This window comes from Pinus tabuliformis, chromosome 9 (assembly GCF_031772625.1).
Source record: "Pinus tabuliformis cultivar Carrire ecotype Pingquan chromosome 9, CPIR1, whole genome shotgun sequence".
NCBI lineage: Eukaryota > Viridiplantae > Streptophyta > Pinopsida > Pinales > Pinaceae > Pinus > Pinus tabuliformis.
This window is the reverse complement of record NC_142307.1, coordinates 650,105,971-650,122,643: the sequence shown is the minus strand read 5'-3', so window position 1 is coordinate 650,122,643 and position 16,673 is coordinate 650,105,971.

The following is a 16,673-nucleotide window of genomic DNA, read 5'->3' as shown; positions in this document are numbered from 1 at the left end:
AAGGTGAAGGCTCTTAGGAGCGATAATGGTGGTGAATACATCTCGGACGAGTTCAAGGATTTCTGCAAGACAGAAGGGATTCGTAGAGAGCTCATAGCTCCCCATAACCCACAGCAGAACGGGGTAGCTGAGCGAAAGAACAGAACGATCATGGGTCCTGCACGGGCAATGTTGCATGATCAGGGCCTACCCCTTCACTTGTGGGCGGAAGCATGCAATACAACAGTTTATGTGCAGAACCGTTGTCCTCATAGGATACTTGGCATGAGTACACCCGAGGAGGCTTATTCTGGTAAGAAGCCTGATCTTTCTCATTTGAGGATTTTTGGTGCTAACGTTTACATGCATGTGACGAAGGATGCCAGAAAGAAGTTGGAGCCGACCGCAGAGGTTAGGATATTTGTGGGGTACACTGATACGCCCCACAACTATCGTGTGTATTTGCCAGACAGTGGTAAAAATGTTGTGCGACGAGATATAAAATTTCAGGAGGAGAAAGCCATGAAGTGTTCACTTGAGAGGGAGCTACACTTGCATGCAGATGAGGAGCTATTAGTTCCTAAGGATGAGCTTCAGGACGTGGATCAACCACAGGAGGAGGTTCATGGATTGGAAGAGACCACTCATGCAGCGCCAACCATCAGAGGGCGAAAGCGCTTGACAGAAGCTGAGCAACTGGCTCAAGATGCAGAGAAAGTTGTAGGACCACCTACAGCCCAACGCAGGCAGAGACAGTCACCTGATCAGTACACTGGATACATGGCTCTTATGAGCAAGTGTGTTGTGACTGAGCCATCCTCTTTCGAGGAAGTTGTGGAGGATCCCGCATGGGTAGACACCATGGTGGAAGAGTATGATTCTATTGTCAGAAACAGTGCATGGGGGATTGTTCCTAGACCAGAAGGGAAATCAGTGGTGGGTTCAAGATGGATCTACAAAGTTAAGCAGGCAGCTGACGGGAGTGTGGAGAAGTACACGGCAAGATTTGTTGCCCGAGGCTTTTCACAGATTGAGGGGATCGATTATGAGGAGACCTTTGCACCTGTCGCAAGGTATTCTTCCATACGGACGATTCTTGCTCTCTCAGCGCAGATGGGATGGCACATTCATCAGATGGATGTGGAGACTGCGTTCCTCAACAGAGTCATTGAGGAGGAGGTGTACATTGAGCAACCCGAAGGATTTGAAGTCTTCAGCAGCGAGTCGCATGTGTGCAGGCTCAAGAGAGTGTTGTATGGGTTGAAGCAAGCACCACGTGCTTGGTACACACGGATAGACAGCTATTTCACAGGACTTGGATTCTCCAAGAGTGAGGCGGATCCTAACCTATACCATATTGTGGTGGAGGGTAAGTTGCTTATCATTGTACTGTATGTTGATGATTTGATTCTAACGGGTGATGAGCTGTTGATACTATCATGCAAGAAGGATCTTGCTACAGAGTTTGAGATGAAGGATTTGGGCCTCCTTCACTATTTCCTGGGATTGGAAATATGGCAGCGCAGTGGTGGACTGTTTGTTTCTCAGGGCAAGTATGCTCGGGAGATACTGGAGAAGTTCAACATGCATGGCTGCAAGCCTGTTGATACTCCTCTTCCTGGAGGTTGGAGGAAGGAGGATGCCACTTCGGGAGAAGAAGTGGATGCCACTGTTTATCGACAGTTGGTGGGGTCGCTGATGTATTTGGTCAATACACGACCTGATATATGCTATGCAGTTAACCAACTTTCACAAGCTATGGTTAAGCCTACCAAGCTCTTCTGGAAGGCGGGCAAGCATGTATTGCGCTACTTGAGAGGCACATTGGGATATGGTTTGTGGTACAGACAGGAGGATGAGGTGAAGCTATGTGGCTTCACGGATGCAGATTGGGCAGGGGGCCCAACAAACAGAAAGAGCACATCAGGAGGGGTATTCAGTATTGGATCGACTGCAATTTCTTGGTATAGCAGGAAACAGAGATCCGTGGCACTCAGTTCAGCGGAGGCCGAGTATATGGCAGCAAGTTTGGCTGCATGCGAGGCTATATGGATGAGGAAGATCCTAGTTGGTTTGTTCGGTTCTCATTTGGATCCTACTGTGATTTACTGTGATAACCAGAGTTGCGTTAAACTCTCGGCTAATCATGTATTTCATGATAGATCTAAACATATTGACATCAGGTACCATCATATCAGAGATTGTGTGTAGCGGAGGATCATGTTACTTTCGTACATTCCAACGGAGGATCAGGATGCTAATATTCTGACGAAGGCTCTCACCAGGAGAAAATTCGAGTACCACCGAGGCAGGATAGGGGTTGCGGATAATCCATATCTTGTCGAGAGGGAGTGTTGAGATTGCAACAAGATGATGGAGCTTAGTGAAAAGAGTCGCCTTCACTAAGTGGGCCCGCAGGCTATTTTTGGCGCAAGTCTATTTTTAGACTATGTCTATTTTTAGACATATGGATCATGTCTATGGATTGCATGTTGCTATTTATGGATGATTGATCAAGTTGGGAAAAATAGATGGACTTCTATTTTTTATGAAAGTGTGAGTGATCACAGTGTGAGTGATCAAAGTCAAAAATAGAAAAGTCAAATATTATTATCTCACAATAATATTTGGACTATAAACTTAATCTTATTCTCTTGGAGCACTTCAGTTTGAGCTACAGAGGTGGCACATGCAGCTGTTAGAAGGAAATACGCTTTTCTTATGAGTCAGTTGAGTTGTTGCATGCATGACTTCAGTTAGAACTCAATCAGTTGAGTTTGGTGGAGTTGATTGTGGAGTTGATGGAGTTGTGTTCAGTTTAGCTTTGTTAAACTGGTTGTATTTAGTCTAACTGGCAAATAGACTAGAGATGAGTTGGGTGAATTAGTTATTAATTAATTCACAAGTTATTAACTCATAATACTAACTAATGAATACATCAGTTAACTCAGTTGCATGTCAGTGCATGTTCAGTTCAATAGGGACAGGTGGTAGAGAATCAGATTGCTATCAGTTGTGACTATAGTTGTGCACCAGATCTTGCACAATCAAGGGATTGAGTATGCCAATGAGTTTGCTCACGTATTTTCCCACATTATAGCTTGTTCTCACGTCCAACAAAGAGTGAGTGACTATTTTGCAGGTGAAAAACGAGTTTGGTGAGTCATTCTCATCAGTTCTTGAGCAGGTATTGAGCAGTGGAGGTAGGCAAGCAAAGAAGAGATTTGGAGATTAGATCTGAGCTGTATTGTGTGTAACAGAGGTGGAGATACTTGTGAGAAGTATTATGCTGTGTAATGTTACATGACTCAATCATTAATATACAGATAGTTGGGGTTTTTAGCGAGATGCTTTCCCCGGGATACATACTGTGTTAATGTGTGAATGCTCTTGATGTTTTATTGTTATTGATGCTGCTAAATTGATGATCAACGTAGAGGAGCTTATGTATTGTGTATGTTTTCCGCAATAGTACATGATCAGGATAATCTCCGTTGAATATGTGTTAAATTATTCAAAATTTCTACAAAATTGAAAACATAAATTCTCGTCTTAAGATAATTTTTGGGCATAGCCCAAATTGGTTCAAGTTTTGGGTCAAAGACTCTTCATTTTGAGATGTGGATTCGACGAAGTTATATTCATTGCACGATGTTTTAGGGGCTTTACGGTGGGTCAAAGCCCCTTATTTTGTAACGGGTATTGGGTTTTAGTCATTGTTTTGTTGGATCCATGGTCTGTGGACCATGGTCTTATAGTAAGGAAGCCTATTTAAAGAGGATGTAATACTTTGTAAAGAATATCAATCATGTAGTGATAGAAGATCAGAAGTGAATTATATTCTATGTCTTGGCTCTGTATTTTGGGAAGGCTCCACAACTGAGTGCATGGAGGCCTGGAAGAGTCCGCAACTAAGTGCACAGACCACTTGCAGCTGGGTGCACATGTCGAAGAAGTATATGTATTGAAGATATATAATAATAAATAATAAGTTTGGCGAAATATTGTGTATGTTTCTGTGTTGTTGTTATTATCGTTATGCATGCTTTTTACTGAATTGCGTGAAACAATACAAGTTATATTGTTTTTTGTCATTTGATGTGACAAGAGTAATTTTGTAAAGTAAATAATCAATGTGGATTTATTCATGTACACGAAGTTATAGGAAGATAGAGAACATAAGTAAATACACGGATGCAACAACATGCATATCCCTTTGGTTGCAGAAACCTGGTTATATAGCCTCCCATAACTGCTTTGGGTGAGACTGCGATCTGCTTGCAGGTTGTTTCTAAAAGAGCTAGTGGTTAAGGGTTTTTTTGGTGCACAACGCACTTTGAACCTCAATCAAGCCCCCTAAAACCAACAAATGGTTATGTTGCTTTATTGGGCTGCACAGATGCGCAATGGAATGGAATGCTATAATCTCACTACCGAAGAGGATGAAAATGATGCAGAATCATTCAACCCAAGAGAAAATCACTGTAATTAAGTAGACATAGGGGGGTAATGTGTTTTAGGGACATTAGTTTCCCAAGTCTCAAGTTAATGTAATATTTAGGCTTGTAAGTGATTTAATTAGATAATGTGAGATGTTTGTAAATGCTCTCAAATAAATGAGAACATGAATGGGAAATAATGAAAAAAGAGTCTAAAGTCAATTAGAACTCTTTAAGCAGTTCCATGATTCGAGGATCTAAGGAGAGCTCTTAGGAATTAAATGAATATTAGAAGTGGACGTAGACAATAGAGGATTTACGAGTCAGTTCAGTAGATTTAGGAGTTGAACTAGGATTAGTTCAACGAACCTTTCTGGTATAAATGTAAGCCTACGGGCAGAGTGCAAGAGGAAACCACTGATAATTGAAGTTCAGGCCTGTGCGAGACACAGAGTCTCGGATGTAATCATTTGTTTATCTATATATATATATATATATATAGATACAGAGGTTTATTCCTGAATGTGTCAGTATGTGTGAAACGAGTATTTCCTAAATGAAACCTTGAGTTTAGGGGAAACAAACCAAGACAAACAATCTTTAGAAATTCCTTTTGTTTAATCATTCTGGGTAATGGGAAGGAACAAACCAGGAAATTATTGAATAAAAATGCTCTAAACAAATTCTGAATACCGAAACAACTACAACGACAAACGCCAATATTAGAAGTCTAAGTAGGCATTTCCGCAAGGTCAGAAATGCATAATATTACAATCCTAAGAATGAAAAGAGAGTTACAGTTGTGATATAAAATGGAAAACATTATATTTTCATTTAGAAATCCCCGATGGGGTTATCAAAAAAATAATTACGGTTAAAACATCTGAATATTTCCAATAGTGGCTAAGAGTCAATATCAAAGCCTAAAGACTGGCCTCTAGAGCATATTCACGAAGGCCGAACCAGATCACTCTGAGTCCATTAAAAAGGATAGAGACAAAGAGGCCTCGACCTCGCAATGTCTTTCCTAACTCAAATACATACCACCATTATGGGTTGGCGAACTTTACATTCAAATAAGGAATTAAGACTGCAAATAAATAACAAGCATGTTCAGAAAAAATCGTTCCCTGGAGCCGAAACTCATCTGCAATAAAACCCTTATAGAAAAACCCTAGACTAATTCAAGTACCTAATAAAGGGTCTAAAATTCTAGCACGATACTTGACGAGTTGAGCAAGGGTTCCTCCAACTCTTCATCCAGGAGTCTGCTTCGTTTACAAAAACCTCCACCCGAACTGGGAGGAGTTCACAATTAGAAGTTTGCATTTTAAAACAATATATAAGTATAAACTGGGAGTTTACATCTCATAATAGAAATCAGCTTTCATAACACATGTATAAATCGAAAGTTCCCAATGTTGTCAAATTGCTGAAGCATAGAAACATGTTTGACCATCAGAAGAACCATAAGACAACAGCAAGGTATATCATGGTATGGAGAGGTAGCCTCGGTCACCCAGCAACACCAACCACAAGCTGAAGTTTGAAGATGACTGTACAGGGAAACCCTCTTGCAGAGAAGACCAAAGACCTCCTTCGGAGGAGAGAAACAATGAGCAAAGAATGATATGCCACCTGAGTCAAAATAGCCCAAAGATTTTACCCACCGTCGGATTAGTGCCACAGTTTGGAGACCGTAGATGGGGACCAGAATCCCAAGCATGACAATGGCACCACTCTACATTGAAGTTTCCGAAGGGCCAGCCCTAATACCTAGGCCACCACAACAGCTAGCAATAACTCAGCATTAATGGAGGCCAAGTGGAGTGACAACACAGTAATATAACTTTGCGTTATAAACTCACAAATACCATGTATATTCCAGACTTAGTAGAATAGGACAGGACAGTACTAAAGTGGCATCAATGTAGCAGTATAACCTTAGTACTTATAGATCCTGATGAATATTGAGAACCATCAAATCTAACACAATAACCTTTTAAAGGGGAATGATATTATAATAAAGGCTAAGGTCACATTGTAGTTCATTTATGTATTAGCAGAATGAAAAAGTTTAATTATTACAGTTTTGTTATATATATAGATGTATAAGTACCTTGCATATCTAAATAGTAATAGATAGTAAAGGAATTTATTTTTTACATAGTTTACTTTAATACGTGGATGCATGACATCCTCTTTCAAACCTCTCAAAACCATTAAAAATTCCCTTAGATCCATAAAGGACCCTATTGACCCTAAAGACACGAAAGGAGTCTACCTTGTTCCCTGCTCCTATGGTATCCCCTACATTGGGGAAATAGGAAGGTCCATTAAGCAAAGAATCATCAAACATGTTGATGACATTAGACACAATCGATCCCGCACATCAGCCCTTGTCGAACATGCAGAGAAATCGAAACACCATGTCTGCATTGAAGAATCTAAATTCATTGCTAGGGTTAATCATTTCCACCACAGGAAACTCAGGTAAGCGATTGAAATTGACAGGCATGACAGAAACCTTAATAGGGATGATGGCTGGAAATTAAGTAAAAGTTGGATTCCATCTCTCTCCTCTCTCCTCTTCCTTCCCTCCCTCCCCTTTCTCTTGTTCGTTTTTCTGATTCTTCCTTTTTGTCTTCAGGCTTTATCCCCCCTTGTTTCTGTACATTAATTTTCTTTTGCTTCATTTGCTTAACATGAGGAGTAAATTTCTAATCTAAATGGTTGACCTAACTTATCCTAAATTTTTAATATTCATCTTGTAAACCTTCAAAATTATCTCAGCCATCCTCCTATATAAACAAGATAAGTTTTCCTCTAACAAACTATGGTCATATTAATAATAGTCTTAATAATATTAACTTTTAATGAAATCTAGATACTTTAATCTGAATTATTCCTAAACCTAATTTATCTTGGACTAATCAAACCCTAATAGATTACATTATATAAATAGATTATTTTTAGATAACATGATTATAAAAATTAATATTATTAAATAATCAATTTATCATATCAAAATAAAATATTTATTCATTATTACATAACAGTTACTTCCTAACTAAATATTAAACAATTTAATTGATAATATTCTTACTATAGAAATTAATAATATTTTAATTTGAAATATTATCAAATTTATCTTGAATAATTCAAACCCTAACAAATTATATTATTAATATTAATTGTTTTTAGATAAAATTGTTATTATAAAAATTGATATTATTAAATAATCTATTTATAATATCGAAATAAAATATTTAATTATCACATAACAACTAGTTTTTAGCTTGATATTAAGCAATATTTCCTTAGTAACAAATTAACCAACGACTAATTTTCAATGACTAACTTTGGGCAATGATGCATCCATGTTATTTATTCTTTTAGATCAATTGATTTCTCACCTTGTCATGAGGATGAACCAAATCCATGTTATTTATTCTTTTAGATCGACTGATTTCTCACCTTGTCCTGAGGATGAACCACATTAGTTGGTTCGAAATGTCGACCCAATCCTAATGATGTGATTAATCTAAAAGACTGATATCTATATAATATAATATTGAGTAATTTAAAATGTTAATTTTAATAATTTTATGGTACTTTAAAAAATAAAAGTAATATAATAATAGTTTATGTGTTTTTGGAAATATATTTTTATTTAGTTATAAATTAACTTGAGAGGCTTGGGATTGAGTTAGTTGGACTATCACTATACTTCTAACCCCGACACAGCTACCCATAAGCCTCACTAGATATGTAAACCAAGTTTATAACTTGGGAAGGGTTGTTATATTGGTTGAAAAAGCATTCCATTATGGGATATCCACCGTTCAAGTTGTTTCTTTAGAAAATATTATAAGATCACATCAAAAGGGGTAGAAGATATATGCCTCCATTGAATGGGTCAAGTCCATTGTCTCACAAAGAGAGGGATCTCATACACAAATTAAATCATCATCATCATCATCATCTTTAAAACTTTGTTTGAGACATCTTATAAAACATAAGTATAATTTTTTCGAAACGGACTCCAAATTGGACAACAAAAAATGGGGTTTTGTAGATATATATACCTTACAGAAACAACCCATTAAAAAAAAAAAAAAAATCGGGTCATAATTTAACTAATTGATAATACAATCCTTCACAGCTGTGTAATGCCATTTCATTTATCTTTAAGGAATATGAGAGGGTTTGATTTGACCATTGATTTTTAAATATCTCAATTTTAATTTACACCCTTAATTTGCATGTAAGCCTGCATCTTTATTGAGATAACAAAGAACATGGAAATATTCTATAGAAGAGAACCCTTCCTAATTCTTTTCATAAGAGTTTATAATTTTTTTCCCTTAGATAGGAGCCCTCCACCAAATGTTAAATTTGCAAGGAGTGTCTCAAAACCATGAGAGAAGCTATTTGATTTTCTTCGTCTAATTGAATACCCTCATAAAAGGCATAAGCTTAATCTTGGTTGTTTGTCATACATCCTAAGCCCCATGAATACTCTACAACTTTAAATCCATCAAGGCCATAGAGCACCCCTCCTGTCTTGTCGCCACTTGTATTTTTCCAATTTCACAAATTAATTTCATAATAAAATAAAAAATAAATAAAAATTGTATTATGAAATTAAAAATCTATAGTTTCAAATTAAATTTAAATTATATATACATATATAGAGAGATATATTATCATTTATGTCAAATAATTATTAAATTAAAATTAATACACTTTTTATTTTGCTTTTGATTCATAGATATGAGTTATGTGAAATACATATTAAATTGAGATTAATAGATTTTTTTCCCTATGTGGTTTACTTCCTCTAGAGATAATGACTACAACATTTACATAATATTATACTAGGTAGATATGCATGAAAGGATCCCTTCATATTGACTTGACCCTAGAAGTGTTGAGAGAACCAAACCCACAACCTTTCAATAGTAGAGTTGCTTTAATGAGAGGGACTCGACCAACTGAGCTAATCATAAAGACAAAAACTAAAATTATTACATATTAGTAAAATGCTTAATTTTTTAATATTATACAATTAAAATTAATTAGTTTAATGTAAAATTTAGATATTTGTTTATTTAATTAAAAAAATAATATTTATATTTATTATTGATATTAAAATTGATTAATTTAAATTCTTATATATGAAATATTAATATTTTAAATATTAATATCATATTAATAAGATATTGAAATATAAAAAATTATTTAAAATAAAGTTAAATTTAAATCATTTATAAAATAAAAATAATTATTCTTTAATAAATTATGGAACTAAAAAAAATATTTACTTAATAAAAAATTACATGAAAAATAATTTTATATATTATTAACATTAAAATTAATTATTTTGAATTTTAATATATCAAAAATTAGTATAATATATTAATAAAATAAATAATTTATTTAAAATATTTTAATTAGATATCAAAAGATATCATCGTTAAAATAGAAATAAATAATAATAATAATAATTAATAGATTAAATTTAAATTATTAAATTTTATTAAAATAATTAAAGGTGATTTGATTTTTTTTAAACAAATTATAAAAATGAAAAATGTAATATGAAATATATATATATATATATATATATATATATATATATATTCAAAAAAATCATATACGGGAATATATATAAAAAGTTAAATTTAAATTAGGTATTAAAATGGAGAAAATAATAATAATAATAATATTTAAAAAAATATTTATAATAGTAATAAATAAATGCATTTTCATAATGATATTTTATGGTTATTATAATAATAATAATAATAATAATAATAATAATAATAATAATAATAATAATAAAAATAAAAAATTAATTATTTAATAATAAAGGGAGTCAAAAGGGTCCTATATAGTCCTCAAGAACATTTGGCAAACCAAATATGTGTGGGGATTGGGAGTGACCACCAATAATAAGGTGGAGTTCTTCATCTTGTGGAAAGGTGTGGATCTCACTATAGCCCTAGGAATAAAGACAATAAACATAGTAGGAGACTCAACGTTGGTCATACGAATGTTCTCAAATGTATGTTCTATGGACAACAACTCACACATCATTAAACGAGTAAACCTATAATTAGAAAAAATGGAGAAGCATTCTATTTTTCATGTTCTCTGTCGATTGAATTCAGTTGTTGATAAAATGGAAAATCGAGGCCTTATATTGGGAGTTTGGAGATATGGGTTAGATGGGATAACCGAAGGCTACTTCCCTATCTTTTGATTTAATGCAAGAAAGACTGTTAATAACTCAAAGCAGGACTCCTGATGTTGGTGGAGCAATGCGGAGTCGAGGCTACAGATGAATGGACATGTGGAACATGGGAAAGATGCATGGCTATTTCCTAGATCCCTAGGGAAACATAAGGTATGGTTTCAAGAGGGCGTTAACGTGGAGTGGGGAGGATGTGAGGATCCCATCATTTCAGTAAATTTGTAGGATTTTTCATAACAGGAGAGAATTAATGGGAAGGAGGAATTATGTTGCAAATTGCTTGCAGACATGATTTTCCATATCTCTGAGGAAAAATGTATATTTAATGGGACTTTAGCTTGAGGGCCTCCAATGGTAATCACACGAGTAACAACGTTTGGAGTGACAGGAGAGCGGGGATGATATAAGTCACCAACACCCCCAGTAATGTTGCCCACAGTTAAAGATTTGGTGTGCGGTGGTGATTATAGTGAGAGTTGGTTGAGTGTCAAAACGAGTGTATCGGGAGATCACAATGGGACCCTTCTAAGGAGGAGCTCACGCGGTGGAAGCAGACTACCGAATTCCTATTCAAGCTAATCTTGTGGAGTCTCAACCTCATCACTCAGCGAGTGGAGTTGTTGGAAAACGAATGAATTGCTAACACCAAGAGAATCAATGCAAAGTTTTAGGCTATGGAGGTGACCCTTGAGCGAAAAATTTTAAATATGGAGACATACCTCCTCACTGCCAATTCAGAGCTAGTTAGTGATAGTGTTCATCGACGTCAAAGAGATAATTGCAGGGTTGTTGAAGGTGTTTATAGCAAAACTTCAAAGCGATGGAGGTGTTGGCAACTCAAGTGCAGGACTGAGCACCGAGGAAATTTTGTTGGTGAGGACGAGGGGAAACTCAATCTTGGATAATGTTTCTTGATACTTTGTAGATGTATTTTGTTATTAGGATTGTAATTTATGATCTATGGTCTATTTTAGTGTTTCTTAATTGTATATAAAGCTACTAGGAGAAAGAAATTTGCTTCAAGGGTATAATGAGACGTGGAAGCATATGCTAAGTTTGAAGCAAGTTTTTTTACCGTGATGTAAAATGGTTCTCGCTGTGAAATCCAGATTTTGAATACAATGTATTCATCATCTTTATATATATATATATATATATAGAATGAAATATATATAAATAAATATTCGTATTAATATTTTCTCTATATCAATTCATATTCATATATATATATATATATATATATATATATATATATATATATATATATATATATATATATATATATATATATATATATATATATATATATATATATATATATTTATATATAGTTATATTAGATATATATAATTTGATTATATTTTATATAAAAAATATTTTATATATTGATATGCTAAGAAACTATAAATAATTCAGTTATTTTTAAATAAATGGCAAAGTTTCCCGGATGCGGGTGTCTTCACCGGAGATGAGACCTTGCCACATGCAGAGCACGGGCGGCCACGTGATGAGGGACGGGCCTTTAATTCCCCAAGCCGTCGCTGCATTGGCATAAGGAATGTTTCAGAGCTTCCATAATGGAGCCGAGGGAGGGATGGACGCACTTGCGGTTCTCATTCAATGCTGGTCCTATCATCTGTCATGGGAAGGTGCATAAGTTTGTTCGTCGGGTGGTGCTGGGTGTATTATGCATGGAGAGGAATCCAACGCAAGTCTGGAACTCCTGTAGTGAGGTGGTGGAACACCAGAGGGAGGCTGGCTTCATACCAGTGCCTATCCGCCTTTGTTTCCACTCAGTTGAGAGCTGTTGGATTGCATTTTGGGAGTGTCGACCGGTGGAACGGTCCAGTTCAAGCTGTTGCGAACAGCACGAGGAGGGGGAAGACACTATGGTTCGAGAGCGTATGCCTTGCAGGAGAGGTCCTGGGCGCGGAGAGCCCTCCCGTCCCCCTGCAGTAGACATTCATCACCATTGTTGCTGCTGTTATTGTTACCGAAGAATGGGAGCTAATCCAATTCCTGCTCGCCAAGTCATGGAGGTGGGAGGCTCTGCTGTTGGTGAGCCAATGCTCCCAGCTTTTGGTTCGGTCATTTTCACCTTGGGTAGCTCCAGGGAGAATGCAGGCATCAATGCCCACATCTCTGTGCTCTTCACCAAGATTCCAGAGGAACATGAGGAAGAGTCATCACTGGTTATGGCGGAGGACAATTCAGGGCGCGGCAAAGGGAAGCTTCCAATGGGAGAGTCTTCAAGAGCAGCTGACAGTGCTGAGAGTGGCAAAGGCAAGGCCCCAATTGGGGAATCCTCAATGGCGGTGGGCACTTCCAGAAGCAATCAGCCTCGGCCCCTTTCTCAATTTCATGACCAGGAGCAACCTTCCACCTCGCAGAATCCCATGGCGATGGGGGAAGGGGTGGCAGAAGGAGAGGGTTGGCGCACAATTGAGGAAGAGGAACCAGACATATAGCTCCCAATGCCATCTCCGCGCTCTGGCTGTCTTTTTTCAGGTTTGGTTTATTCTTGTTGGTTCCGGGTTTCTGATAAGTACCAATTGTCTGTTTCATGTCACAGTTTGCTTTCTGTTAGTTGTAAAGACCCGCTTGCGGACTCCACAGTCGCAGTGGGCGCGATGTTGTTGGTCGGGCATTTCATGTAGTTTCAGCGTTTTGCTTTTGGGTTTCACTGTCCGGTTGGTCCACAAGTTACTGTTGAGGAACCCCTGCGTGGGCTGTCATGTTGTTGTTTTGAGGAACCCCTGTGTGGGCTGGCATGTTGTTATTTTGAGGAACCCCTGCGTGGGCTGTCATGTTGTTATTCTGATCTCTCTCAGTCATATTGTCAAGGTTTTTGATCTTTTTGCTCGAATTGCCCTGCGAGGCAACCTCATGAATCAGTCTTTGTCGTCCATGGAGTCACTCATGACTCTGGGCAGCCAGCTTCTTTGGATGTAAAATTTTACTGTAAATATTAATACAATAGTAGTTAGAATATGCCGAGAAAAAAAATAAAAATGGCAAAGTTAATTATAGATGTAAGGGAAATTTATATTGATTATTTAAAATTGGTGAATTATTATTATTTAAAACTTGATAAAAAAACTATAAAAATAATATTTTATTTATACGTAAAAGCAACTTCATCTCGCTTCGAGAATTTTGTGTTATAAATACTATATTAACTAGGTCAACCATGTAAAGGTGGAACCTCATTTGGCCCCTCTCCCTCACTCGTAATTTATGGTTATACTACTATTTTACTCATCACTCCCAAAACCCCACCTCTTATGTGATCTCCCTATGCAATACATTAAAGTTCATTTGAGCTACCCCCTCACTTATAGTTTATATATTATTACTATTTCACTAACACTCCAATCTCCCCATTTAATTTCTTGTGCAATAAATTTAAATTCAAAATAGACATCAAAATTGAACATTACATAAATATTATTACAATTACAAAAAGATGTCATATCAAATTTTTCTCATTCCCACACAAATTCTCACATTCCAAGCACATACACAATCAAAATGAAAAAATGACAAATAAACAAACAACCCTATCAAACAACAACCATAATTAAATTAAAAAATATTATAGATATACAAGCATCACATTAAATTTTCATCATTCCATTAAAAAACATATAAATACACAAGAACTCAAATATCATATCAATTTTTTATCATTACATTCAAAAACATTGTAAATACACAAGCATATAAATATTCCTTCAGATTTTATTACACACAAAATTTTAAATACACAAACAAATGTGATAAAAAAAATACAAACACTATCATAAATGCATACAATCAAGTATGTAAACGCATACTAAAAAACGCATACAATCAAGTACATAAACGTATAATAAAAAATGCATACCATGAAGAGTACAAACACACAATGAAAAATGCATAAAATTAGGAGTACAAACAAATAATCAAGAGCACAACCCAAGTTTCAATCATTATAAACAAGATTGTAAGTATAGAAACAATACAAATGCACAATAAATACACAAAAATTAAAACATCAAAAGCATTGCAAATACACAAGTAATATAAACATCCCATCCAATCTCCTTATTACACACACAAAATTATAAATACTATAAAAATTGCATATCAAACTTTGATCATCATACACACAAGATTGTAGATATCCAAATACACAAAATTAATGTACATACTAAATCAAGCCATATGCTAAAGAAAATCCACACACATTTCAAAGAACATATCAAACATGTCATCCACATTCATTGTAAATGCACGACTATGTAAATGAAGCCCAATCAACAACCATTCTCATACAAAATTAGAAATATACATCAAATAATTAACATCACAAAAAGAATTGTAAATATCCAAAGATACATTGAGTATTACGTATCAAATTTTGATCATCACACACAAATAAGTAGTTGAATGCACAAACATAATATAGTCACCATGCATTAATAAAGAAAATACTCACAGATTTCAAAATACATATTTTTTTCACTATGTGGTTCACGACCCCAATTGAGATTATTAGATTATTTCCCCTATGTGGTTCACGCCCCTGGAGACCTTCTACATTCACAAAATATTCTATCAAGTAGATCTACCTAAAAAGATAACTTCCTATTGACTCAACAATGGAACTTGACCCCAAGAGTGTCCAGAGAATCAAACACACTATAGTAGATTTATTTTAATGATAGGAACTTGACAAACTGAATTAACCATCAAAACTAAAATTAAGATTATTAGATATCAGTAAAATGAATAATTTTTTAATAGTTAATAAATTATAAAATTAAAATTAATTGATATTATATATATATATATATAATATATGGAAATATAAAATATGGAAATATAAAAATTTATTTAAAATAAAGTTAAATTTAAATTAGATATAAGAAAATAATTAAGATGATATATATTTTAAAACATTATAAAACTAATAAAAAATAATTAATAAAAAAATTATATGAAATACATTTGGTTTATTATTAACTAATTTAAATTTAATATAATATATTCATAAAAATACATAAATTTATTGAAAAAATTTAAATTTAAATTTAAATAAATTATTAAAATAATATATTAATAAAATACATAAATTTATTTAAAAAATTTAAACTTAAATTAAATATCAAAGATAACATTAAAATAAAAATAATTAATATACATAGTAAATAATATACATCAAATTATAAACGTATGATGCATTTTATTATTTTCTAAATCATGAAATTAAAATTTTCTAATTTATTAAATAACAATATTAATAATATAATTTTTTATTTTTATTTTTTATTTTTTTTATTAAACAAATAATTTATTAAATAACAATATTTTTTTATTTTTTTATTATTATTATTATTATTATTATTATTATTGAATAAAGACTAATTTTATTAAGATAAGAAGAGTGTAGTACAATCAAGCTTGCCTGCAAGCGAAGCAGAAAAGCAAGGGAGCCGAAAGTGATAGGCTTCACCTTGCTCTTTTGAGACAAACAAAGAGAGGGCTATAGAGAACACGGGAATGCAAAAAACTGGCACTAAGCAGAGAGATGTACCTTGAGGAGGCAGTATATATATATATATATATATATATATATATAGTGGAAATATAAAAATTTATTTAAAATTAAATTAAATTTAAATTAGATATAAGAAAATAATTAAGACAATATATATTTTAAAACATTAGAAAACTAATAAAAAATAATTAATAAAAAAATTATATGAAATACATTTGGTTTATTATTAATTAATTTAAATTTAAATATAATATATTCATAAAAATACATAAATTTATTGAAAAAAATTAAATTTAAATTTAAATAAATTATTAAAATAATATATTAATAAAATACATAAATTTATTTAAAAACTTTAAACTTAAATTAAATATCAAACATAACATTAAAATAAAAATAATTAATAATAAAAATAATTAATATACATAGTAAATAATATACATCAAATTATAAA